Below are 24,360 nucleotides of genomic sequence, written 5' to 3'. Positions count from 1 at the left end.
TGTAGCTCAAACTAACTGATACTTGTGCAAAAACTGACTCCAGAATTGGAAAGATCGTCTTCTCCCGATTCCGGCGATATATAACACTTCATATTTTGGTTACCGGAAGCACCTGAAATTGCCATTTGAAAATGTCCCCTCTGGCTAAAAGTTCATGCCTGCACTTCTTTGAATTTAAATTTCGCAAAATTTAAATATTTTATAAAGTTTAAAACTTTACAAAATGAAACTCCTTTTATTTAAGAAGTAAAAACTGCACGCCAATGTTATGAGAAAATGATAATAATAAAAAATTTAATTTTTTATTATTCTTTACATTTTCCTTGCTCCTTAAAACTCTAGTCAAACCTCTGTTGACCGATGCCACGTGTCGCCTCTTGATTCGCTTAGGCCTGCACCATCCGCCACATGGCACCTTCTCATTCACCAACTTGTTGCTCCGTCAGCATCCAATCACCGCCTACCTCACCATCACCACGGGACCCGCTACCACATGTTGCGAGATCGCTATCTCGCTATGTTAATTTGCACGCAACTCTGCATGGCGAGATAGAGATACCCGCTTGATCAAGACACTTGTCGTCATCCTGAAATCTTTGCCACATCAGCACAGTTATTCCATCGTTCAAAATTATGTCATTATTACCCTCGGCTAACATCATTTCCATCTCATTTATGATAGTTCGGGCCCACCGAGCGGCCACTACCTCTTCAAAAGCCTCGTGTCCCTTTTCTAAGACACCTTTCATTGGTAATGAATTGAATTTAAAAACATAACTTATCCTTCACACATTCAGTGTGGGATAATTCATGCTTGCATTTTGACTGCCATGCTCTGCTCTATTTTCCTGCGTGGGGCTCAAATTCCTTCAAGTCATGGGTGTCTCTTTTTTCTGAGAAGGCGTGGGATGTTTTTATTTACTTACTGTCACACATCCTTCTCAGCATGAGTTGGCATCTCTGCCTTCTCCCTACGGCATTACTAAATCTGTCGGCTTCTTATTTACTGCATGGGCTATTCTTTTCTTATCGTTGGCATGATATTTTGCCTTTCCATGCAATGACTTTCTTGACCAGTGGCTTGTTTCTTTGTGTGCTGGCTTGGTGCGGGGTGGACTCCTCATGAAATGGTGTGATTACTTTAAAAACATATCCCGTGCTACTTCATCCTAACGTGAGCATTTCCTTTTACTGGCTGATGCTCTTTTGAACGTTTCTAATGTTCTTGTCGTCTTCTCTGTAGCTTTTTCATGCTGCCCATACTAACGACATGGGGTTCTCCTTTGGTTGCATGTCCTTCCTATTAAAATGTCGTGTGCTCTTATGCAAACCTACGTGAGTTCTTCCTACTACCACGTGGGTGCTTGTTCATGCCATCTTCCTGTGGATATGCGGTTTTCCTTTGCTATACCATAGGCTTCTTTTAAATGCACGTTCTTTGACCAGCATTTTGAAGCTCTTTCTCTACTTTGACTAGTCGGCTCTCTTATATACAACAGATTCACAAGAGGGTGGAGGCTCTTCCTTTGCACATGCATAGAATTCCAATTATAAGGTATGAGTTGTTTTTAATTTATTAGTATACTCTTCTTAATATTTCTCATGGCGCCTTCTTTAAAGTTTTCAAAAGCGCTCCTTTTAATCTGTTAGCTCTCATCTCTTTATTTATATATATTTTTCCAGAATAAGATCACAGTGACGGGCTACCGTGGAATGACGTGGATTTTCCAAGCTTCAAAATGTGGGGCTTCATTTTGTGAATTACGCCTTTAGATCTACATGGGGTATGCCAATTTAAAACTTTCCTCACAATCCTTTTCACTTTAAAACTTAAGGTGCCTTTAGAAACTCGAGGCATCCAATCAGTCTAAAGTAATTAGTCAGACCCCAAAAACTGGTTCATTGAACCCATTTGACACTGATTAGAAACAAGTTTGATCACCAATTAATCAACTACAAACCCTTTTACCACTGATTTGCAAATTGCCAATTTAATGCCAGGAGGTCTGTTGATTGGCTCTAAAAAATGACCCGAACTGATAACCGGAGTTTGAAAATTGACCCACTAATTCTTTGTTCTGTACACTTTCACTCTGTCAAATCTCATCTCATGAAAAATTCCAAGTCAAAAGATATTGACCATCAAAGTCACCCCTTCAAAATTACCTGCATAAGAACATGTCAGAAAACAACAAACTGGGTTCGGATTTGGCTTGGAAAATTAGGCAAACAGACACTTGAGGTTCTGAAAATAGGGAGACTAAAACTTTGCCATGAGGACAGTATGATTCCACAATTTTGACTCATGACGAATAACTAGGCGCAAATGGCGGACGTTCAAAGTATGCTACTGGGATTTTTGCAGATTAAAAGCACTGACATAAAACACTTTTTGCGAATGGAAATAACTCGGAAAATTGTGCAAATGGATTTGTCAAGACTTAAAAATTTAAACATAAGAAGTCTCTGACGTCTACCATGCAACACAACAAAAAATTTAACATCTTAGTCAACTGGATCAAAGTTATAGCACGTCAAACAGGGCTTCCCAGAAATGTGTGCAAAGTGCAAAAGCATGAAAACAGTAACTGACCAACTTTGAGGGATTCAAAACCTAGTCAAATGAACTCGAAATGACTCGAAATATGAAACATAGGTTCTTTGGTATGGACACAAGATAATCTCAAAGTGGTAAGTCATGACACAATTCTGGGAAAAATATATTCGAGTTCAAACACAGCCTTCTGTCGCTGTTTGACACTGGTGAAAATGCAAAAATGACACTAGCTTAAAATGGCACTTCACAGAATGATTCGAGATGGAAAAATAACATTGTGGATCACATGCATATGTCAAATGAAAGGTGTTAAGCCACTCAAACACCATCTAGGCCTCAAACTGACAATTGGCTACATATGCATAAAAGGCACTTTAGGGCATGATTTTCTCAAAATTTTCTAAATGTGACTGAAAATAGACCATGCAATTTTCAGTCCCAACACTTACAATCTTCAATTTCTAATTTTAGGCACTTGATCTAATCATTCTAATGTGATCCTTGCTTGATCTAATATCTATTCATAGCTCTTGTTCTATTTTGATCAACTAGATATGTAATTGCTACACAATTCATTAAGTCTTTGATGCCCCTGTTGTTTTCTCTATTCTACAATTTTGCTATCTTCTTAGCAACTTCCTTAACTTCTATTCAACAACTTGAAATTGTGTGGTCTAAGCCTTCTTATAAGGGCTTTTTAGACTTAGGTTTAGGTATGGATCTATGATCCATAATAAATCTTTGATTCCCGCTCATTCCTTGCACATTTCTCATTGGTTGCATGCCTTCTCCATTTTTCTTATTGGCTACATGTTGATTGCATAATAAATATAAAAGATTCATTCTCATCCTTATTATCCTTCAAGATCCTTCTTTCTCGGTGCAAAAAATGAAAAAAATCTAAGTTTGTGAAGGCACAAACTCATACGTTAATTTTGTATTACTTGGCACATACTGAATTATTGATGCTGGACACATGTATGATTCTTCTTTGCTCAGCACCTATAGCACTCTGTCTTGCTTGGCATTAACTATGACTCAGCACCTATATATCACTTGGCACTTGATCTTCACTCAGCACCTAAATATTGCTTGGCACCTATGGAATTATTGCTCGGCACATACTATAGCTCGACATACATAGTGTACTCAGCTTCTATATGAAAAGTGGTTAAGTGTGTTAACACTCAAATGTCAAAACCAATCTAAGACCAACACTAACATCCCCAATTAATTAATTTTATTCATTAAATGATTCATCATTCATAAACTATGAGAATTTGAAATTTCCTAAGTTCCATTCTCCACCATTAATTCCATTTTTTACTAATTTCTATTTGTTTAGAGTAAGGGATTTTTAATTCAGATATTCTACATAATATTGACATCATCATAACACATGGGCATGACACATCATGGATTCTCCATGGACACTTGGTTAAGATATGTCATAATCCATATATTCTTATTCCTCTATGCATGTCTACATTTGGCTTCCATTTTCATAGATTCTTGGCTATAAGTGGGTTTGAGGTGTCAGATGACACATCATAGATCTTCTTCCCTTTTGAGCCATGTTTTACTTCCAAGTGTCATACAATCCTACATTTGGCATCTTGCATCATATATGCCATGGATTCTCAAAGGAATCTCTTGCCAAGCTGCATATTCGAGGTAAAAATTCCAATACTCTCACCTTGCATGATGATTATCAAATGAGCATTCTTCCTCTCATTTTTGATCCCTAGCTTCTTAGCTCTCTCTCTCTCTCTCTCTCTCTCTCTCTCTCTCTCTCTCTCTCTCTCTCTCATGCTAAAATCACATCTTCTAGTATTCTCACTAGTATTATCATTACCATAGGATTTTTCTCCAAAATTGTGTGCACTATAGGAAATTAGAGCTACATCACATGGAGAAGAAAGAAGGACCTAGGAGCTACAAGTAAAGAGGGCATTTTTTCTTTGTGTTCTTTCTTTATTTTAGTTGGATTTCATGCTACAGAGTATCAATGTATGATTATTGAGTTTTTTAATTTCTCATAGTGTGTTACATATTATCCCATTTTCTAGTCCTACAATTGGTGAACCCAATGTGAACATGCTTAACTAAATTGGGTTTCTCATGTTTGTGCTTGTAAGTGCAAGGAAGGAGCTCACTTGGAAGGGTATAACAACTATCTACATTTCCTTATCACATAAATATTAATTAGGGGGTCTAGTAACATGGTTCTATCCTCTTTTTTACGAATTCTATTATCTTTCTATCCTAGGGTGCACTCTACTCTGTCAAGGCCCACTTGGGACCTCTAGGAAGTAGTTTTAGGGGCCTAGGGGCCACCATAACCCCCTTTTGCTAAACTATCTTATCAATTGTGCTTAGAAAAAACCAACTTTTCCCTTCTAGGCCCCAACTACACCATGGGCATAGTTTACACTATTTGGGAGCACTTGTTAGGGTAGATTTCAAATTTTCACTTTCTGAGTATTGTTTAGGGCCCATTTCCCCATACTTTGCAACGTGTCTCCCAACTCCACCCAAAAACTACCAGTTGTGCCCTTTTGGGATCCAAGTGCACCATGTGCATAGTTAACACTATCAGAGTGCACTTAGGGGCATCATGAGCCATTTTGGCTTTCTAGGGCATAGTCTGCTCTATCATAGTGTAGTTGGTTCACAAAAAGCACATACTGCACTCAGAATCTACATGTAGGGTTTGTGTTTGTTTCTAAGACATAGATTAGATTTTTTTTTGTTACTAATAGTCTATTTGCAGCATGTGATGAATATTATATGAAGACATAATCATTATAGACTACTAATTCTTGTTTCTAGGACATTGTCAAAGACCCTATGTGCTTGTCCAAACTATGTGTGTGGATTTCCTAGATTAAATAACACTTCATTTGGTGTTTTAAAATAAACTTCTTATTTTCTTCTTGGCATGTCTATGGTTTTTAAAACCCTAGGAGTTACATAGACATATCCTCTCTCCTCACCATTTGTGAATCTTGGGTGTAAGAGAAATCTAAGTGACTTATATAGTAAGGTTGCCTTGGACCAAGATACTTTATATTGGGTATGCCAAGGGACAACTTTAGAGCGATATTATGCCAATGCAAGGTTAACATTCCAGCCACTATATAATACTTGAGATGGTTAATGCCTTGTTGGTGGTATTGCTATGTGATATTTCTCCTCCAGTACTCTTGTGGTGCGTCAAACCCTAATTCTTGGGGCTAGGAGACCTTATGAGGAAGTTTATCATTCACTTACCAAATGGAATGCTCTTACTAAATACTTTTTTTTAGAGGCTAACAACCTTTCTATCCACTGGCTCAAGGGATCACCCATGCCCGTGAAGACATCTTACATTGTCGCAATCCTTAGTAGAGAGAACAATCCCTTGGGAAGTCATGCCCTTTTGGAAGCATATCTTGGTAGCTCTGAGAAGTGAGTGCACTATAAGGAGTTGCCTATGGTGCCAAGATTCTAAGTTGTCTACTTTGCATAAGCATGGTTGAACTTTGTTTCAAATAGGAATTCAGTGGATACAGTCCTAAAGCCGAGGTTGTGGGGTGCCGTTTCACTTTTAACAATAGCTATTCTTGTCTTATTATGTCTTGTGTGTGTGAAAAACATTAATCAAGATAAAAAAATAACTTTCAAATTTACACCTTGAATAATATTCAAATGTTTTCAAAATTTCAAACATTGTCAAAACATCACACCTCTTGTGAAAACTTTGCAAACATTAGTGCAAAACATTCAAAACTTTGAAAACATGGAACAGTATAACCCTAGAAGTGTTTTGCATAACATAGATTTCACACTTGCATAGCATCCACTTGCATTCATCTTAGTTTGACCCTCATACTTGTATCACCTAGGTTTCATTTAGTCCTCATTTATTATCGCTCATATTTCATATTGCATTCATTAGGGTTTAGTTTGCATCCCTTAGTCTTTGCATTACAACCCCTAAATTTGCATCTTGCATCTCCTATTTGAATTTTTGCATTACCCAACCTTCACCTTGCACATTTTAACCATCATTCTAGGTGTCTTAACATTCATTCCAAACCTTCATTCTTGCCTTATGACTGCCCTCTACTATTTAGCTCACTGTGACATCAATTTAGAAATCCTAGCACTTAAAATTGCCTTAGTGTTAGCCTAGTTTACCAACTACACCATGGAAATTTTTGGTACTATCTAAGTAAACTTGGTAGTTTGAGAACCCATTTTGGACTTCTAGACAGCATTTTGTGGCTTCAACAGTGTGCTTAGGTAGCTAGATAGGCCCCCCTATGTTAGCATTCTCTAGCCATCATTGTCATCACTTAGGACCCCATTCCTTAGGGAATAACTTTCATTCTACATGTCCTACCCAATCCTAAAATTATCCCCAAAATCCTAGCTCTTTGGCATAATAACCTAACATTCACCTAGCCTAGAAACAACAAACATCCAACCTAGTCTCCCAACTATTCCATGAAACTACCAACTATGCCCAAACTAGCCCCAAGTTCACCATAGGTGTAGTTGGTGTTGTTGTAGTGCACTTGGTACTATTAGGCTGCACTTGGCTACTTGCATCACTATTTTGGGCCTCCAAACTAAATTTTGGGACCCTAAAACTATATTTAGATGCCTTTGTAAATCCTCATTCTACATCTCACACAACACATATTGTTGCACCCAAAACATCATTTTGCATCATAGGACCTTTGCATATTGCATTTCCAACTAGTATAACTAGCATTTTGACCACCCTAGATATGATTTTGAATCCAAAACCTTTGAATTTAGTCAAAAATCTAAACAAGAATATGGACCATGTTGGTGTTTTTCAACTATTAAACAACAAAAGCTCAATACCAAAGTAATAGTGCTCAAAATCTAGGGATTAGCTAATTCCCATTAACAATTATGTGTGCATACCATTTGGGTCTAACTTCAACAAAGCCAAGATTGGTTTTCTACTCTTTAGGCTCTACAGAACCAAGATGGGTATACCTAAGGAATGATTTAAAATGAATGTTGTTGTAGGATAATTTTATTAGTTTCATTGTGATTCTCATCTTCTATATTTAATATATACATAGTTATCCATTGTTTAACATTTTTAGATGATATGCACCCCTTATAAGCAGATTTAGTCACAATTCTTCTCAGATTTGCAAGTATTTCCAGCAATAGTAGCTAACTAAAGCTTAAAGGTTACATGCAAACAAGTGTTGACCATCCTTGAAACTCTTCAAATAGTAAAATAAAGTTGATTTATATTTTAGACTTGGTTCTTATTTATGATCTACCTATCTACGGAATGGATTAATTAGATTAGTGCCTATTCCATTGGGATTCAGAGTCTACTCCAATTTATAGATCTGATTTGGTGCATTACAACAAATATTATCAGCAATTCTTACTAGAATTCATTCTTATATACATCCTTTCTACTACCATAGAAATCCCATCAAATCCACTGAAGTATTTACTTAATTTATTGAATCAATAGCAATAATGAATTGACATACAACCTAAGTGAATTGCATTCAAGTGCACAAGCTTTGCTCACACAATATTAGAATAACTACATAATAACAAAGGAGACAAACTTTAGCAAGAATGCATATGAGGACAATTCAATTTTTTATTAAACTCCTTTTGAAGATTTGTATACAATTTTAATAAAACTTTGAATAAATCTAGACAAGACATCAGACCCCTATAATGTCAATATATTCCAAGTATTTGTAGAGAGAATACATCATAAGTTTTGCATCCTTTTAACTAGACCAAACCATACTCAATATAAACTAAAATTTTATTAGAAATTGGACCCTTCTCTAGCCTTGTAATCTCACTTATATAGAGTGAGATGCAACAAGCTTCAGGCATTGAGAATTGACAGGTATCATTTTACAAAAGATATTTATATTTTTCTTAAGAAAAGTCAAAAAATTGTGTAATAGAAAGGTAGCACATCAAATTATTCTTTTGGTAGGCCCCTTTTCTGTCACATTTTAAATGCTAGAAATCATATAATTGGCCTTTTGTTATTCTAAGTCCTTAGCATATGTAGCTATCAAGTTCACCAGAGATGTGTCAGGCTCTGATTCTTGCAAGTTCATCTCTACTATGGTATTCCCACTTATATCATTATGTACTACCAAGGTGATATTTATATTTGGTTTCATTTCTACCACATTATCCATTTGGTCCACCATATCTTTCACATGAGATGACTTCCCTTCTTTGTCTTCTTCTTTCCCATGCACTAGTAGAAGTGAGTTGATGATTTGTATTTCATCTTCATGTGTCTCATCATCATCACTTTCAACTCCTTCCAACTATTCATCAAAATCAATATATTCCATTCACTTGTCAAAAAGTATTGCATCTAGCCAATTGAAGTGTAATATGTCATGTTGCTTCTTAAGCACATACTCAGCATCCTTGTCAATATTAACAAAATCTTGTTTTAAAGAATCAAAGAATATCTAGACCTTCACTAATTCCTCTGTCGTGGTAGCCACCATGCATGCCCTTTTTTATTGATTACTTTATTCATTCTCAAATAGAACAGGTCATCCAATTCCTTGGCTGACTCATCTTTATTCTTTAATTTACTTTTTCTATCTAAAGCACAAGGCAATAAATCAAAATTTTCACTTTTATACTTACTCAAATAGGAAACAAGTTTTAACTCTAATTCAATTCTTATGTCATCATAATCTGATAGATCATTGACAACATCAAATATTTGTTCAATGTGGTCATGAGAAGACCTTATGATAGAATAACACAAAAAAGTAATTTATTTTCTTCTTTTACCCTAGTTATTAACAATGGGTTTCAAAGTCTCCTCACTGGCCTTTACTTATTCCCATATACTTACAACCCTAGTTAACTACTCTTAAAAAAATGGCCATTTAATTTTTTCTACCAGATACATGAGAGCTTTTCTATATTTTTCTTCATAATGCACATTCACCTCTACATGTAAAGCCCACAATTTTCTCTTTTCTTCTTCAAAATATTTAGATGTCTAATATTGTGGCCTTTGTGGACTATCTGACATTTCTATGAGAGGAATGGATTTAAAAGGTTCCACTGGAGAGTGAGAATATGTGATTCTTGGCTTGAAAGACCTCCCCATTACCTTATTTTCAAGTTCAATTCTTTTCTAAACTTCTTTACTATAAGCCTCCAAAACTCTCTCATACTTACTTTATAGTTCAAACATTCTCTTCTCTTCTTTTTCTGCAATAGCCAAAACAAAATGAGATTTTCCAACACCCATGTGAGCTGCCTCTACATGGGAGGTATCTACTATTCTTTTTACAATGATATTTTTCATGACATTTATGGATGCTGAGTAACCAAAGTGGCCTAGTCCTCACTAAAATTAGTACCTTTGAATTCTTTCTTATTTTGGTCCTGTAGGTCCAATTTATTTGAAAAAAAATAAAAATTAGAGAATTTTCTATGTCCCAATTGGGTAGCAGTAAAATTTTTGATGCTCTCACCATCTACCTCCCCTCTTCAAGAGTTATACTTTGGAATTCTTGCATCATCTTTTCTTTTACTTGATTTTGCAAGGCTACCTCATCCATCTTTGAATGCTCTATTCTTAACTTATTACATCTTTCTTCATACTTTCCTATATTTTTTCTCCATGCAAACTAGTGGAAAGTTGTGGACTTAACAAAAATATCATCTAACAAAAATTGTTGACCAACTTGCATTATTACAGGGTCTAATTCCCTTCCTTCAAAATCTACTACTATCAACTCTAGGCTTTGCATAGGAGGCTCTTGGGAGTTTCCTTCATCTAATGTTGCCTGGGTAATAAAAATTCCTCCTTGTGACCCTAGTTTCTCAATTTTCTCTCTGGTAAGTTGTTCCTCTTCAATTCCCAAAGGAGATTATGCAGGTGAATATTCCTCAATGTGAGGACCCTATTTTCTCATTAATATTTCTCTCTTAGGGGAGGGCTCATTAGGTCTTTCTTCTAGGGCAACACTAGTGGATGTTATTATTTGTTTTCCTTTATCCATAGTGGCCTTCCTATTTTGAATGATATTATACCTTGGGCTTTTTTGGACAATCAATTGTCCTTCCCCTAGATTGGGAGTGAATGCCAGTCTCCTCATTACCTCATTTTCCTTAACTGGATAACTATTAATAAAAAAAAAAAAAAATCTCATTCATAGTTTCCATTATTTCAAGGAAAGTAATCATGATTTTATTTATCCTGTCTACCTCTATGATGGCATTAGCTAGATGACTATAATTTTCATCAAAACAATGAATAAAATCCAAAACTGTTGAGAAAAATCTCCATTTTTCCTTCTTGGTTTCCTGTTCTTTCAAGGAGAACTCATTTCTTATTATGTCTTTAGGAAAATATGACTCATGATTGATTTTTCCCAACTTAGCTCTATGCCTAAAGGCCAAGTTATAAAATCCCTCAGTGTCACAAAAATGAGGACGAGAGATAGCCATCTTGTACTAATCTAATATTTTATGCAGAGAAAGCCAACCCCCCTTTTTTGATAACAAATTGGTGGGCCATAGTGCAAGTTGGGAATATTGACCCTCTTTTCCTTTTCAACAAATAAGTTTCCTCCAATCTTCCTAGCTACCTAAAAAATTCAGCTACCCCTACCTGAAATGGCACCTGGTAAGGTAATACATGAGGAGTACCTCTAAAACCATAAATCCTAAAGAACATTGAAACTGAGTATGGGATAATGTATCTGCAATTATGTGACACTTTCAAAACAATAGGATTATCTAGGGGCCTAATAAGACTTACCAGTGCCTTAAGCACTCTGGGATTTTCACTTAATAATAGGCACCTCAACTTTGAAGCAAAGTACTTATCAAACCTAGCAAAACTAGCCTTTTTTGCTTCCCAAGTCATATCTACACTCCATAACTAGATTGGTAGTGCTTCCCCATCTTGTTCTCTATTCAATTTCATTTCCTTACCAAAATATGTTACTCCTTTGAACAAAAACATATGCATCAACAAGGAATAGTGACCAAAAAAAATCTCCACCTTGCCTGTTGCAATCCCAACCAAGCCAATGTGAATTTCTTCTACTAAATAGGAGGCAAAATCAAAAATAACATCCACACCAAACGAGGGAATCTAAGTGATCATATACATAAAACCTATGGGCATAAAATCCTCTTCATCTTCACCAAAAAGTCTACATAGAGTCTTGTATTCCTCCATAGTCCTGGTATTGAAATATGCCCTTTTGAAAGGTTCCTTATAGGATGTTTTAATCATTGGAAAATTTCTAATTTTGCCTATATGTGCCCTCAATGAACCCTCAATGTTGTAATCTCTAATTCTTATATGTCAATGGACACATGATAGTCTATTAGAGGCCCTAAACTAAATACTTCTCAAATTTCCTCTGGGCTAATTGTGATCAAAATTTCACCATCAATTCTTCTCACTACTCTAATTGCTTGATCATAATTATTTGCAACAACTTCCAAAAGGTCAAAATCCATAAAAGCACTTGGAACTACTAACTTTCCTAAGTTAAAGTTCTAGATATTGGCATGTGTGGAAAAAAAATTCCTTTCTGAAAACCATTTCTTAAACAAAGAAAGAATAGTTTGAGAAGTTATGGCATCCCAGACCAAATTCCCCTTATTGTATAACCCATCTGCAATTTTGAGCCTAGGGTTTAACGAGGTTAAATTTTTGAAATTCACAGTTTCATTTATAGACTCAAGGAGCAATTTAAGTAGGTCATCATGGATATTCCTAGCCAAATAATCTTCTTGCCCAGAGAATACCTTCTTTAGAGGCATACTGAAATTAGTTTGCAAAGAACTAAATTGCTATAAAGATTATAGTATACAAGAACTTACTTGATTTTCTTGCTTGTTCTTCTCTATAATTCTACAATATCTTGTAAACAATGGGAAATTGCTTCACGTTTTGATCAAGCCCAGCACAAATTCTCACTAATTTCTTCTACTTTGGAAGCTTGAAATATTTTTTGCATGGGATACAAATGGTGAGATCTTCTACAATATACTCTATTTTTCGCTCACATGTGAAGCTTTCATTCCTTCTAAATGAACTATAAGGGAAATAGAGTGGCACCACCTTCAATGTTTAAATTCACACCATTGATCTCAAAAAATCCTACAATCTAGAAGCAGAAAAGGGGATGACTTATTTTCTACTTGACATGCTAGCAGTCAATCCAATGAAAATTCTCCACTTGTACTTTTCCTTCAATGTTGGTGTTTCAGACTGGACCCACTAATCCTTGAGGACATGTGTTGCTAAGTTGTTATCTCAGCATACATAAAGAGTGAGCATATTACCTATGTGATTTAGCAATAACCATTGATTTCATCTTTGATTGAGCAACAGATGTTTGATTCATTACTTAATACAATTATGGTGGGTCCCTTATCCATTTGTTTTACTTGCTATGTCACTATCCTTACAACTTGAGCAACTCTTCATAGCGACGAAGTGACAATCATAGATCTAAGCTTAATCTAAAGGGGAGGAAATTGCATTACATCCATATAACTTTGGTTGGTCCCCTAGTTACCATGTCACATTGAGTAAATAGAACACAAGTTTCCATAGTGATTTGGTGATGATCATTAATCTTATTCAATTGAATGGTCACTATCTTTCATCTAACTTCTTACTTGGGTGCGGGTCCATGTTACTAATGACAAGCAAATATCTTGTTGAAAAACCATATAATTTAATATTCTAACCCTTGTTGTGACATCACATAATTTGGGTCCCACCATATGCACATTATTAGGCTAGGCACTATGTCACTACTAGCAAGGTGCAAAGATTTTCAGATTGTGACATAGCAACCTTTGGTGTTCTTAAAACTTCCAGTCCATACGTGTTTCCAGTAGGATGCCACCATGTCTAGGAGATTACATGGTTCATTTTTGACAAAGCTGATGTTGGGAAGCACCTTCAAAAATTACCACCACAAAACCATTTCTCATCAAGTCGCTATGTCACTACCAATGAGATCCATTATTTTTTTGGTCATGACATAGTGACCTCATGAATATAGTTGAAATATGGTGCTAGGAAGATACCTAATTTTCAAACATGATTACTGTAATCAATACCATTAACAAAGTAATAAAGGCACACATCCATAATACCACTTGCAAAATTCACAATCATCATTGTTTTCAAAATCTACCATCCTCTATACTCTTTGATAAAGCATTATGTTGCTACCAACAAGGTGCAAACTTTTTTTGATCGCGACATAATGACTCATTAGAAAAACTAGACTCTAGTGGCACCACTCCCAATTCATTACACTTGGTTCCTTTTCTAGTTCTAGCAATCCTAACATGAAACATGTGACTGTACCTTTTTGAAATAATGCAATTTTCTAGTGCTCTCCCTCCACTTTACAATACTGTACAATAAATTACCAAACCTATGGTAATCTACCGTGACAATAAAATTTATATAAACATATCTAAGAATTATGTGATACACAAAAAGACAAAGCACATTGCAATCAAATATCATAATTTAAGAGAGTTAGTTCAAGAAAGAGAAGTGAGAATGGAATATGTGAATACAAAGGAATAGATAGTTGATATATTCACAAAGGTTTTACCTAAGGATGTACATGAATATCTTAGAAGTAAGCTAGGGGTGATATCCCTATCGCAATCTACTTAATGTAGTAAGAGTAGTGACTTGCACCAACAGAGTTGATTGGCATAATTTACAACTTTATGTAGTAGATCTTACTTTAGGAACTGCCCAATGTAAAAAAGGAGATGAAATAAAAGATTTATAGTCACAAGCAAGGTGACCGAGGGAAAACCTTATCAAGAGAACTTGAATTCTTGATATATACATGAAAATATGACAGGACTTTAGTATTATTCTCAAAGAGAGAGAGGGAGGGAGGGAGAGAGAGAGAGAGAGAGAGAGAGAGAGAGAGAGAGAGTATTACTAGAACAAAGGGGGAGTATTATCTAAATTTGAAAGAGGGAGATTATGTAAAGATTTTTGTAAAAGAGAAAGAGTGTACATTTATTATCTTAAGAAGAAGAGAGATTGCAATGAAATCAATCACCTATATAAAGGAAGGATAGATAGTGATAGAGTGAGAGATATAAATAAAAGATACTAAGTTTTTTTTGGTATTGTTATTGGTATTGGTTTTCCATCAATTCCAAAATTGGAGATTGTTGAAAAAGAAGATTGTTAAAGCATAGAAATGAGGAAGATTGTTTAAATATATCATGGAACAATCATTATTTTTTCATTGATGTCAAATTTTCTAGTTGTTGGTAAGACAATTGCTAACTTTTGTCTAAATTATATCATTTGATTGATTGATGAAATGGATTAGAAAAGAAAAGAAAACAAGAGTACCTAGAGAAAGGTTGAGTTATATGGTGTATAGAAAGAGCACCAAGACCAAGTAAGAATTTGATGATATAGTTTTTTTTAAAATCTACTTAAGGCTAAAATGAAAGGATAATTAAGGAAAGATAAGAAGAAGAATATGCAATAAAATGTGTCTATCCAACCGACTAAGAAAATAGTGTAAGCCTAGAAAAAAAGTTGGTTATGACCAAGGAAATTTAGTATGTGTTGAGAAAAGGAATTTTAGTCTGTGTTGAGGAAAGGAAGCTTATAATGTGTTGAGTAGCAATAAAATATAGTATATATTGAGTATTAGAGAATGGTAGTAATGACTATGAAAAGACTTAGTTCATGGTGTGAAACCTATTGTTGACCAAGCATCAAAAGATTGTTATTCCCAAGTGACAAGATAAGGAGTTTAATCAAATATTTGACAAATCTAAGCTAACAAAGTTATTTCTTCAATTCTATGAAGCATTTTGAAGATAAGTATGATGAGTTGGTGACACAAAACTCAAGATAAACTATTTTGAGTATAATTTAATGAGGATTGTGAGAGAAGTTTCTAGAGGGCATAAAATGGAAAGAAGGGAGGATTCAATGAATCTAAACTATCCCTAAGATGGACGATCAAGAAACAAAAGATTAAAATTCTCTATATAAGGGGATACAAGGCTAGAAGAAAAATGATAGAGTGTGAGCTAGAGAAAGACAATAAGTCTATAGGTGTTGCTTCATATGGTTTCCAAAGGAATGGATTTGTAGGTGGCATATAGAGAAAGAAGGATTAAGGAGGTGAAGGTTTTAAGGGAGCACAATAAATTAGAGACTCAAGGGGGTGAATATGAAAAAAATGAATAACTCAATGTGAGATCTAAAATCTAGAAGTGAGTTTTTTTATTATCAGATCAAGTCCTGATGTTACTTTCTAACAAGTGTATGATTCTAGATAAGTCCTTTAGATTAAGGTTGACCTAATAGTCATGAGTAAATCCTTTAAATAGGTGTCATTCTAATGGTATGTTCTAAAGTCCACTAACAAGGCTCAATTTGAATAGGTTGATTGAAATCCTTTATTCAAGGTTACATTTAATAGTGTGTATTATAACCTTTAATAGGGTTGGCTCTTCACAAGGCTCACTTCAAAAGAGTGAAAATTGGTAGGATGTTACTAGCAATTTTCCCAAATTGGATTTCTACATTAAATCCTTATGTCAAATTGTGTGATTGGTTTTTTGTGTTAACTCATGTTTACATATCTGCAAAGTTCATTTGACCTAGGACAATAATATACAAAGTTTTAAGATGTTGGATGATCTAATCAATGCATACACATGATATTTTTTGAGTACCAAAAGATTTTATTTGTACATTTTGACCTTGGATAACTAATTCACCCCACCTCTTAGTTATTCTATTCCAATAGTGCCCTCATCAAGTCATATCAGAGCATGAGTTCCTAAGTGTGTAGATAGATTGCCAACTATGAGGTAGTTTGCACCATGATTGTGAGGTTGTGGGTTATGAGATAGTGAAAAGATGCTTCCATGAAGAGAGAATTGTAGGAGGGCTAGATGTGTTCCCCCTATGTGTTACGGCCCTCTAGATATAAGTTTAGAAATTGCAAGATGAGATATGTATAGGGATGAATCTTTTTGTAAGGGAGGAAAATAAAGGAGAATGAAATGTTGTAAAGGAAGGAGAAGAAGAAAGTGAAGTCATGAACCAAGTGGAAGAAAATATTTTTAGGGTCATTTCCAAGCTGGGAAAAACACCTAAACTTGAGGTTTCCATGTTTTGAGAAATCTAATTCTAGATGAGTTGATAGACTAGATCAATGAGCTCAAGGAATATTTTGAGTATTAGGATATTAAGGACCCTTATAGGGCTAAGTTTGAAAAGACAAAACTAAAGGGGCATGTAAAAATATAGTGGCAAGAGATATAGTTAGAGAGGAATAGATGTGGAAATGAGAAAATCAAATGGTGGATTACATGGTGGACAAACTAAAGAAGCAATTCATTCTTGTTAGCTATCAACTTGATGTGTTCAAGAAGATTTAAGGGTTCAAGAAAGCAAGAAAATATCTTCAAAAATTTATAGAGGAGTTGTATCAGGACCTTATTTGGATAGGACATACAAAATATAGCAAGTAAAAGATCATATGTTATCTTAATGGGTTAATACCTAGCATTCAAGAGGAGCTAAGTCTAGTTAGAATGACCAACATTGAAGATGCATATCAATTTGTGTTGCAAGTTGAGGAGAAGCTAAACAAAATGTTTGATGGAAAGAAATGACAATATGGGCAAGGAAGGAGAAGAGGCGATGGGTCTTATGGAGGCTGAAATGACAACTGGAAGAAAAATAAATATGTAGGGACCAATTAAAACTAGTGAAACAAAGGTTTCAAAAGCTCTCATGATCAAAATTTTGGAGACAAAATCAAAAGAGATAGATGATGAGGATAAGGTTTAGGAAGAGGAGGTTTCCATACTACATGTTTTCACTATAAAAAGGAAGACCACCAATCCTATGAGTTCCCTTAACAACAAGGAAGGAGAACTAATGGTAAAGAAAGGGTTTCTCATGTGGATGATGATACCAGGTCATGACATTCAGAGCATGTAGAAAGATGAGAGGTCCTTTTTAGTACCAAGTGCATGTGTGAGGTTAAATTTTGTGATGCCATTATTTATGGCTGGGTAACTAACAACTTGGTGTCAAAGGAGATGGTCACAAAGATAAAGCTCAAGAGGGAGAAAAAAAACCTATCCATATTAGATTGTTTGTGAACAAGATGACCATAAGGTCCTAGTTAGTAAACAATGTTTTTTGAAGCTCAATATTGGGGGTTACCATGATGAGGTTCCTTGTGACATCATGTTGGTGGATGTATAAAAATTGTTTATGGGAAGGCTATGACAATATTATAAGCATGTTATAGAAGATGGTCATGCAAAAACCTATTCTCTAACTAAGGATGAAGTTTTTCACAAGTTAAAAACCTTGATAAAGGGAGATGAAAATGTATGTAGTAGTGGTAGGGTATGTATTCTCGATGGAATATTTTTTTATGAATCACATGAAACAGCAACATGTGTGTTATGCTTTAGTTCCTAGAAAGGATAAGCAGGCTGGTACAAAATTTCTTGTAGAATTCTTAGGTCTATTGAGTGAGTATGGAGATATCATATTAGATAATGTCCTAGAGGGGTTTGCACAAGTGAGGAAAATTAGTCATAAAATAGAGTTAGTTTTGGGAGCTAGTATACCTAACTAGGTTGCTAATAGGATGACTCCTAAGACTAAGGAGTTTAACATATATGTTTAGGAGCTATTGAGGATAGGTATGGTTCATGAAAGTCTGAGTCTATCTATAGTACATGTAGTACTATAACTGAAGAAGGATAGAGAGTGAAGGATGTGTAGAGATTGTACTACTATAAAAATAATAACTATCAAGTACTGATATCCTTTTCCAAGCATTGATGATCTTATTGACTGCTTGAGTGGAGCTTGGTACTTCATAAAGATATACCTCAAAAGTAGCTATCACTAGATATAAATAACAAAGGGGGATGCATGGAATATTGCATATGAGACCAAGAAGCATCTTTATTAGTGGTTAGTTGTGCTCTTTGGATTAACCAATACACCAAACTCCTTCATGTGGCTTATGAATGAGGTACTAAAGAAATTTTAGGGAAATTTTGTTGTTTTCTATTTGGATGATATTTTGGTTTTAAATAAGTCTCTGGATGAGAATTATTTTCACATTCATAGTTTCTTTGAGAGGTTGTGGGAAGATAAATTATTGATTAATTTTAGTAAGTATAGTTTTTTCAAACAGGAGTTAGTTTATTTGGGGTTTTTTGCAACAACTGATAGTCTCAAAATGGACCTAGTGAAGGTGATGATCATCCTAGAATGACCTACTCCAAAGTCTTCAACTGAGGTGAGTTAATTTCATGGTTTGGCTAGTTTTTATAGGAAGTTCATTAGGAATTTAAGTAGTATTTGTGCACCCCTCACCAGGAAAATAAAAGGGGATATGAAGGAGTCGAAGTGGACATAGGAGCTGGAAGGATTTTCAAGTTGTTGAAGAAGAAGGTGATAGAGCAACATGTGTTTTCACCCCCTATTTTTAATAAGGTGTTGCAAGTGGATTGTGATGCTAGTGGTAATACCATTGGAGATGTATTGAGCCAAGATGGTAATTGCATTTCATATTTTAGTAAGAAATTGAATGATGCCAATAAGAAGTATTCTATTTATGACTAGGAGTTATATGCAATAGCTAAAGATTTAATGAAACTCAAGAATTTTTTTTGCCAAAATAATTTTTTATATACTAATCACTAGGCATTGCATTACCTAACTAGCCAAAGTAAATTAAGTCATAGATATTTCAAATGGGTAGAGTTCTTGTAGAACTATACATTTGTATTAAAACATAGAAGTGGAAGGTATAGGGTTGTAGATTCATTACATAGGAGACAATCATTAATAATAGAAATGTAGATTGAAGTATTGTGTTTAATAAACTCAAGACAATGTACACTAAGGATCCTATTTTGTAGAAGATTAGAAGGCCTATAATGAACTTGTTACTATAGAAAAGACTCATTTGTTTGATTACATGATCCATGATGGTATGTTGTTTGAATATAGTTAAATGTGCATTCCAAGGAGTTCCATGAGGAGAACTTGATCAAGGAGAAATGTAGTAGAGGAATGATAGGACACTTTGGACAAGACAAGACCATTACCATTGTAAGTGAACATTATTTTTGGCTGCAATTGTCATAGGATTTGAAGAATTTTGTGTAGAATTATTAAGGGTGCAAGATATATAAGAAATTCAATCCAAATACTAGAGTCTATCAGCCATTTTCTATCCAATCAAGGCCTTGGGAAGTTATAAGTACGGATTTTATTCTTGGGTTACCAAGGAAACATCATGGTAAGGACATGGTATTTGTGGTGATTGATAGGTATTTAAAGATGTCTCAATTCATTCCTTGTCATGAGACCCATTATGTAGTGCATATTGCATATTTGTTTTTCACAGAGGTGGTGACACTACATCCCCTATTGAAAAGTACCATTTCTAACAAAGATAAAAAAATTGATGGGTATTTTTGGAGGATGTTGTAGATGAAGTTGAAGACAGAGCTGAGGTTCAGTTCTATATAGCATTAAGAAATTGATGGAATAAAAAATGTGGTGAATAAAAGTCTAGGTAATTTATTGAGGTGTTTACTAGGAGATAAGCCAAAGGGATGGGAGTTGATTCTACCATAGGAAGAATTCTCTTACACTAATTCTATGAATAGGAGCATTAGTAGGTTAAAATTCCAAATTTTGTATTAGAGTAGTTCAAGGATTGCATATGAGTTTAGGAATATGGAACAAGGAGAGAGGATTAGTGTTGAATAAGAGGAATTTGTTGAACATGTTAAGAACCTACATGAAGAAGTATGTTTCCATATTGGCAAGATGAACCTATAGTATAAGGCTAGAGTCAATTAAATGAGGAGATATAATGATTTCCAAGTTATGAATTTGGTTATGGTGTATCTGTGAAACAAATGGTTTCCAATGAAAATGTACAACAACCTAAAGATGAAGAAATTTTATCCTTGAATTGTTTTGAGAAACATGATTCATGGAATGCATATGAAGTCAATTTTCTAGATGTGATCCATATTTCCAATATTTTCAATATTAGTAACTTCATAGAATATCATGAAGATGGTGTAGACGAGGACTTTATACTTTAGCCATGTCCTATTCCTTCTTCTAAGAAGGAGGAGATTGAATAAATTCTAGATAGTCATGTTGGCTAGAGTGCCTGGTCAACTAGAAGGGATAATGAGTGCAAGATTCAACCTAGTTATCCAAGGTGGAGGTTTCTCATTTGGGTTTTCCTCAACTAGATCTAAAGTGACAGGATCATTTTCCAAATTACTTTGGGTGTCTAATGGATGAGCATCCAGTGATTGTAAGGGCAACCTTTTATCATTAAAAAATATTCTAGTGTTATTTTATATTTGAGTCAGTTAGATATTCTAACTCTCATAGTTCCACTATTAGTTTTTTGGGTTAGTATTTTTGAGCACCTTGGGATATGTGATAGTGTAGAAAATGGGTTAATTTTTAATACAGATATAATAATGATTTTTTAGAGGTTTTATGGTGGAGGTATGGTTGGAATTGTAATTATAAGCACTCCAAAAAAAGATTCAAGCGAAAGGCTTTATGGTTTGAAAGTCATGGCAAATTTAAGTTACATAGAGACCTCCTAAGAATGCATCAAAGTTAGCTTTTAGGAACTTAATGGACTGATTTGGCCTAAAAATTTGGGGGTGACTAAAGATTGTGCATAGGCACATAGATCACATATAGATTTTTTAAAAATTGTAAATAGTTTATTAATCAAAGTCCTAGATCAAAAGTTATGCTTCCCAAGAGTTGGACTACCATTACTAAAATATTCTAATTTTGAACCAACTTCTAACGTATCTTCTAGAATCTTATGCTTTGGTGGTGGATGCAAAATGAAATATTCTAAAATATATTCCTAGCCCTAAACCTAATTCAAATTATTTAAGGTCATTTCTTGCAATGTAAAGATAATTTTTGTGTAGATTTGGGAAAGGGTACCATGAGTAGGGATTTTTCTCCAAAATCTAATTATGTTGTAAGCTTATAGGGCATATTGTTGAATATTTTTTTTACCTTTCTTCTTCTTCTGTAATCAATGTAATAGCATATCATTTTTAATAATAAAAGTCTCCTTTCCTATTGTATTCATTTTGTCTTGGGTTGATCCCTCATCATGAAGAGTATAGATATCTCATGAATAAAATATTGTATCTCATTAATGCTAAATTGCAACTAGAAAAATATGAATATACCATCAATAAAATACTATATCTCATCAATCTTGAATTTTGCAAGTAGATTTTTTTTTCATGTATATCTTCTAATGATCATTGTCAATTATTAGACTATCATAATTTTTTTAAGTATGAGATGCAAACTAATTTTTTGTCACAATAACCAATGTCAAATATATATGTATAATTGTACTTTACCAAAAATTATATTGGGACTTCATGCTTCAACACATGTTTTTCATAGTTGATCAAGATTTTATCATGTCCATAAACATGATTTACATACTCAAATGCCACACTATTTTAAAAAAATATTTACATCATAGCATAATAATAATAGTGCACATGCCCATTGCAAATTAGTGCTTCTATTGGCCTTTGTAAATATTATAGTCTATTGAACATAGAGTTCATATCACTTCTGCAAAAAATCCCAAGGAAAGTGACAATGAGGAATAAGCTATAAAATATGGTACCATACACATTTTTTTATGGATCTCCAATAATATCTAAATGTGAAAGTACCGAAAGATAAAAAGATTCAAATCTTATCCATTCCTCAACAATGAAATACTTATGGATTCTTGAAAGGCCTAAACTTGAAGTAATAACTAAATAATGTCATTTAAAAAGATTTATAACCAATGTATGCACCATTATTTTTATATTTTCATAAGAGTGGTTAACAAAAATCCATTGAACTTTTTTTCTTGTTAATTGTAAGATACCTTGAGTTTATACCTTACAACTACAAGTTAGCAAGAAAAAGAAACAAATATCTAATTATAAATTACCTTATTCATATACTTATAAAATTTACACATATTGATGGATTTTTTATTTCGAAGATAACTAGAATTCAAATGGTAACATATAATTCTTTTTTGAATGATCACTCAATCTAATCTAGAAAAATAATTACACAGTGCAAGATGATATAATAAATATAAAATTTCTATTGCAATCACTAATTATTAATCTCATATCTTATAAAGGTTATTTAATTGTTGAAAATTTGTTGACAACTAATATTGAAAAATAATACAACTACAACTTCACCAATAAAAAATATGGAAAGAAATATATAACATAATGACATAATAATTTTGGATAAATTATCCCTATGAAAACTCCTAACAAAAAATAAGTTCTACAATAACAAATTCATTAAACTTCAAAACATTAGGAGTGACAAAATTGTTTGCCTCTTATTTTGAGAATTTGGACAATTTTCCAATTCCTCTTGTTGATATTCCCCCACTACTATTTTGAATGCTATCATTGCATCATTACCAACACTTTAAGACTATTTTCTACGACTTCAAATTCTTCCTCAAATTGTGTTATCCAAATTCGCTCGACCCCCTTTTGTACTACCCTTATTGGAAAACCAACATCCAAAAGTGATTCTCAATCAACACCTAAGATAAATAAATTCTTAAAAACTATCTATAAAAAATTTGGTGGTGAGGTGTACCTAAAGTTTCTAAATAATTAAACATATATTTTTCCTCACACTAGCCAAACATTCAAGGAAATTGAAATATTTCCTAATTACTACAAATGGATAAACAACTTTGAAGCTAACCCAACTAATGTTGGTCTCAATTTGGTCTTGACATTTGAGTGTCAACACACTTAAGCACTTTCTACATAGAAGCTGAGTACACTATGTATGATGAGCCACAGTAGGTGCTGAGTCAGAATTCTAATAGGTGCCAAGTGACTTCAAGTGCCGAGCATTATATAGGTGCCAAGTGATATATAGGTGTCAAGTCATAGTTGATGCTGAGAAAGTTAGAAAATTTCATATGCCAAGTGAGCCAGTGTCATACATGTGCTGAGCAAGACAGAATACAATAGGTGCCGAGCAAAGCAGGATAGTATATGTGTCGAGCACCAGTAGTTCAGTATGTACTGAGTAACATAGAATCAACATATGAGTTTGTTCCTTCAAAAAGTTAGATGTAAACCATTTTTTTGAGCTGACATAGGAGGATTTCAAAGTATAATAAGAATAAGAATGAATCTTTTATATTTCCTATGCAATCAACATGCAAACAATCAAGAAAATGGAGAAAGCATGCAACCAATGAGAAAAATGCAAGGAATGAGCAAAAATTCAAGATTCAATATGGATTGTAGATCCATACCTAACCCTAAGTCTACAAAATCTTTATAAAAAGGTTTAAACCCCACAATTTTATGTTGCTAAAGAGAAATCAAGGAAGTTGCTAAGCAGATAAGCAAAATTGCAGAATAGGGCAAATAGTAAGGGCATCATAGACTTAGTGAATTAGGCAGCAATTACACATCCAGTTAATCAGAATAGTACAAGGGATACAAATAGATATCAAATCAAGAAAGGATCACATTAGAATGAGCAAATCAAATTCTTGAAATCAGTAATTGAAGATTGTAAGCAATCAGGTCAAAGGTTTCTAATATTCTCTAGCAATTGTATTAGA

At 34.1% G+C, this 24,360-nt stretch overlaps 1 protein-coding gene across 3 annotated transcripts in view; it reads right to left on the bottom strand.

Annotated features, from left to right (window-relative positions):
* Nucleotides 1-22,059: 22,059 nt before the first annotated feature.
* LOC149561087 (putative disease resistance protein At1g61300) overlaps nucleotides 22,060-24,360 on the bottom strand; it is a 74,179-nt gene continuing 71,878 nt past the window's right edge. The window contains exon 2 of one of the 3 annotated variants that reach the window (XM_089824954.1): nucleotides 22,060-22,313. The gene's annotated coding sequence lies outside the window, so the exon portion shown is untranslated. Of the gene's footprint in view, nucleotides 22,314-23,038; nucleotides 23,878-24,360 lie in introns of those variants that run through there. The other 2 variants (XM_089824956.1, XM_089824955.1) reach the window with 2 other exon arrangements.

This window comes from Cupressus sempervirens, chromosome 4 (genome assembly GCF_028749045.1).
Source record: "Cupressus sempervirens isolate cs-2001-9-10 chromosome 4, ASM2874904v1, whole genome shotgun sequence".
Lineage (NCBI taxonomy): Eukaryota > Viridiplantae > Streptophyta > Pinopsida > Cupressales > Cupressaceae > Cupressus > Cupressus sempervirens.
Note: the sequence above shows the minus strand (reverse complement) of the source record. Positions and strands in the feature narration are given on the sequence as shown.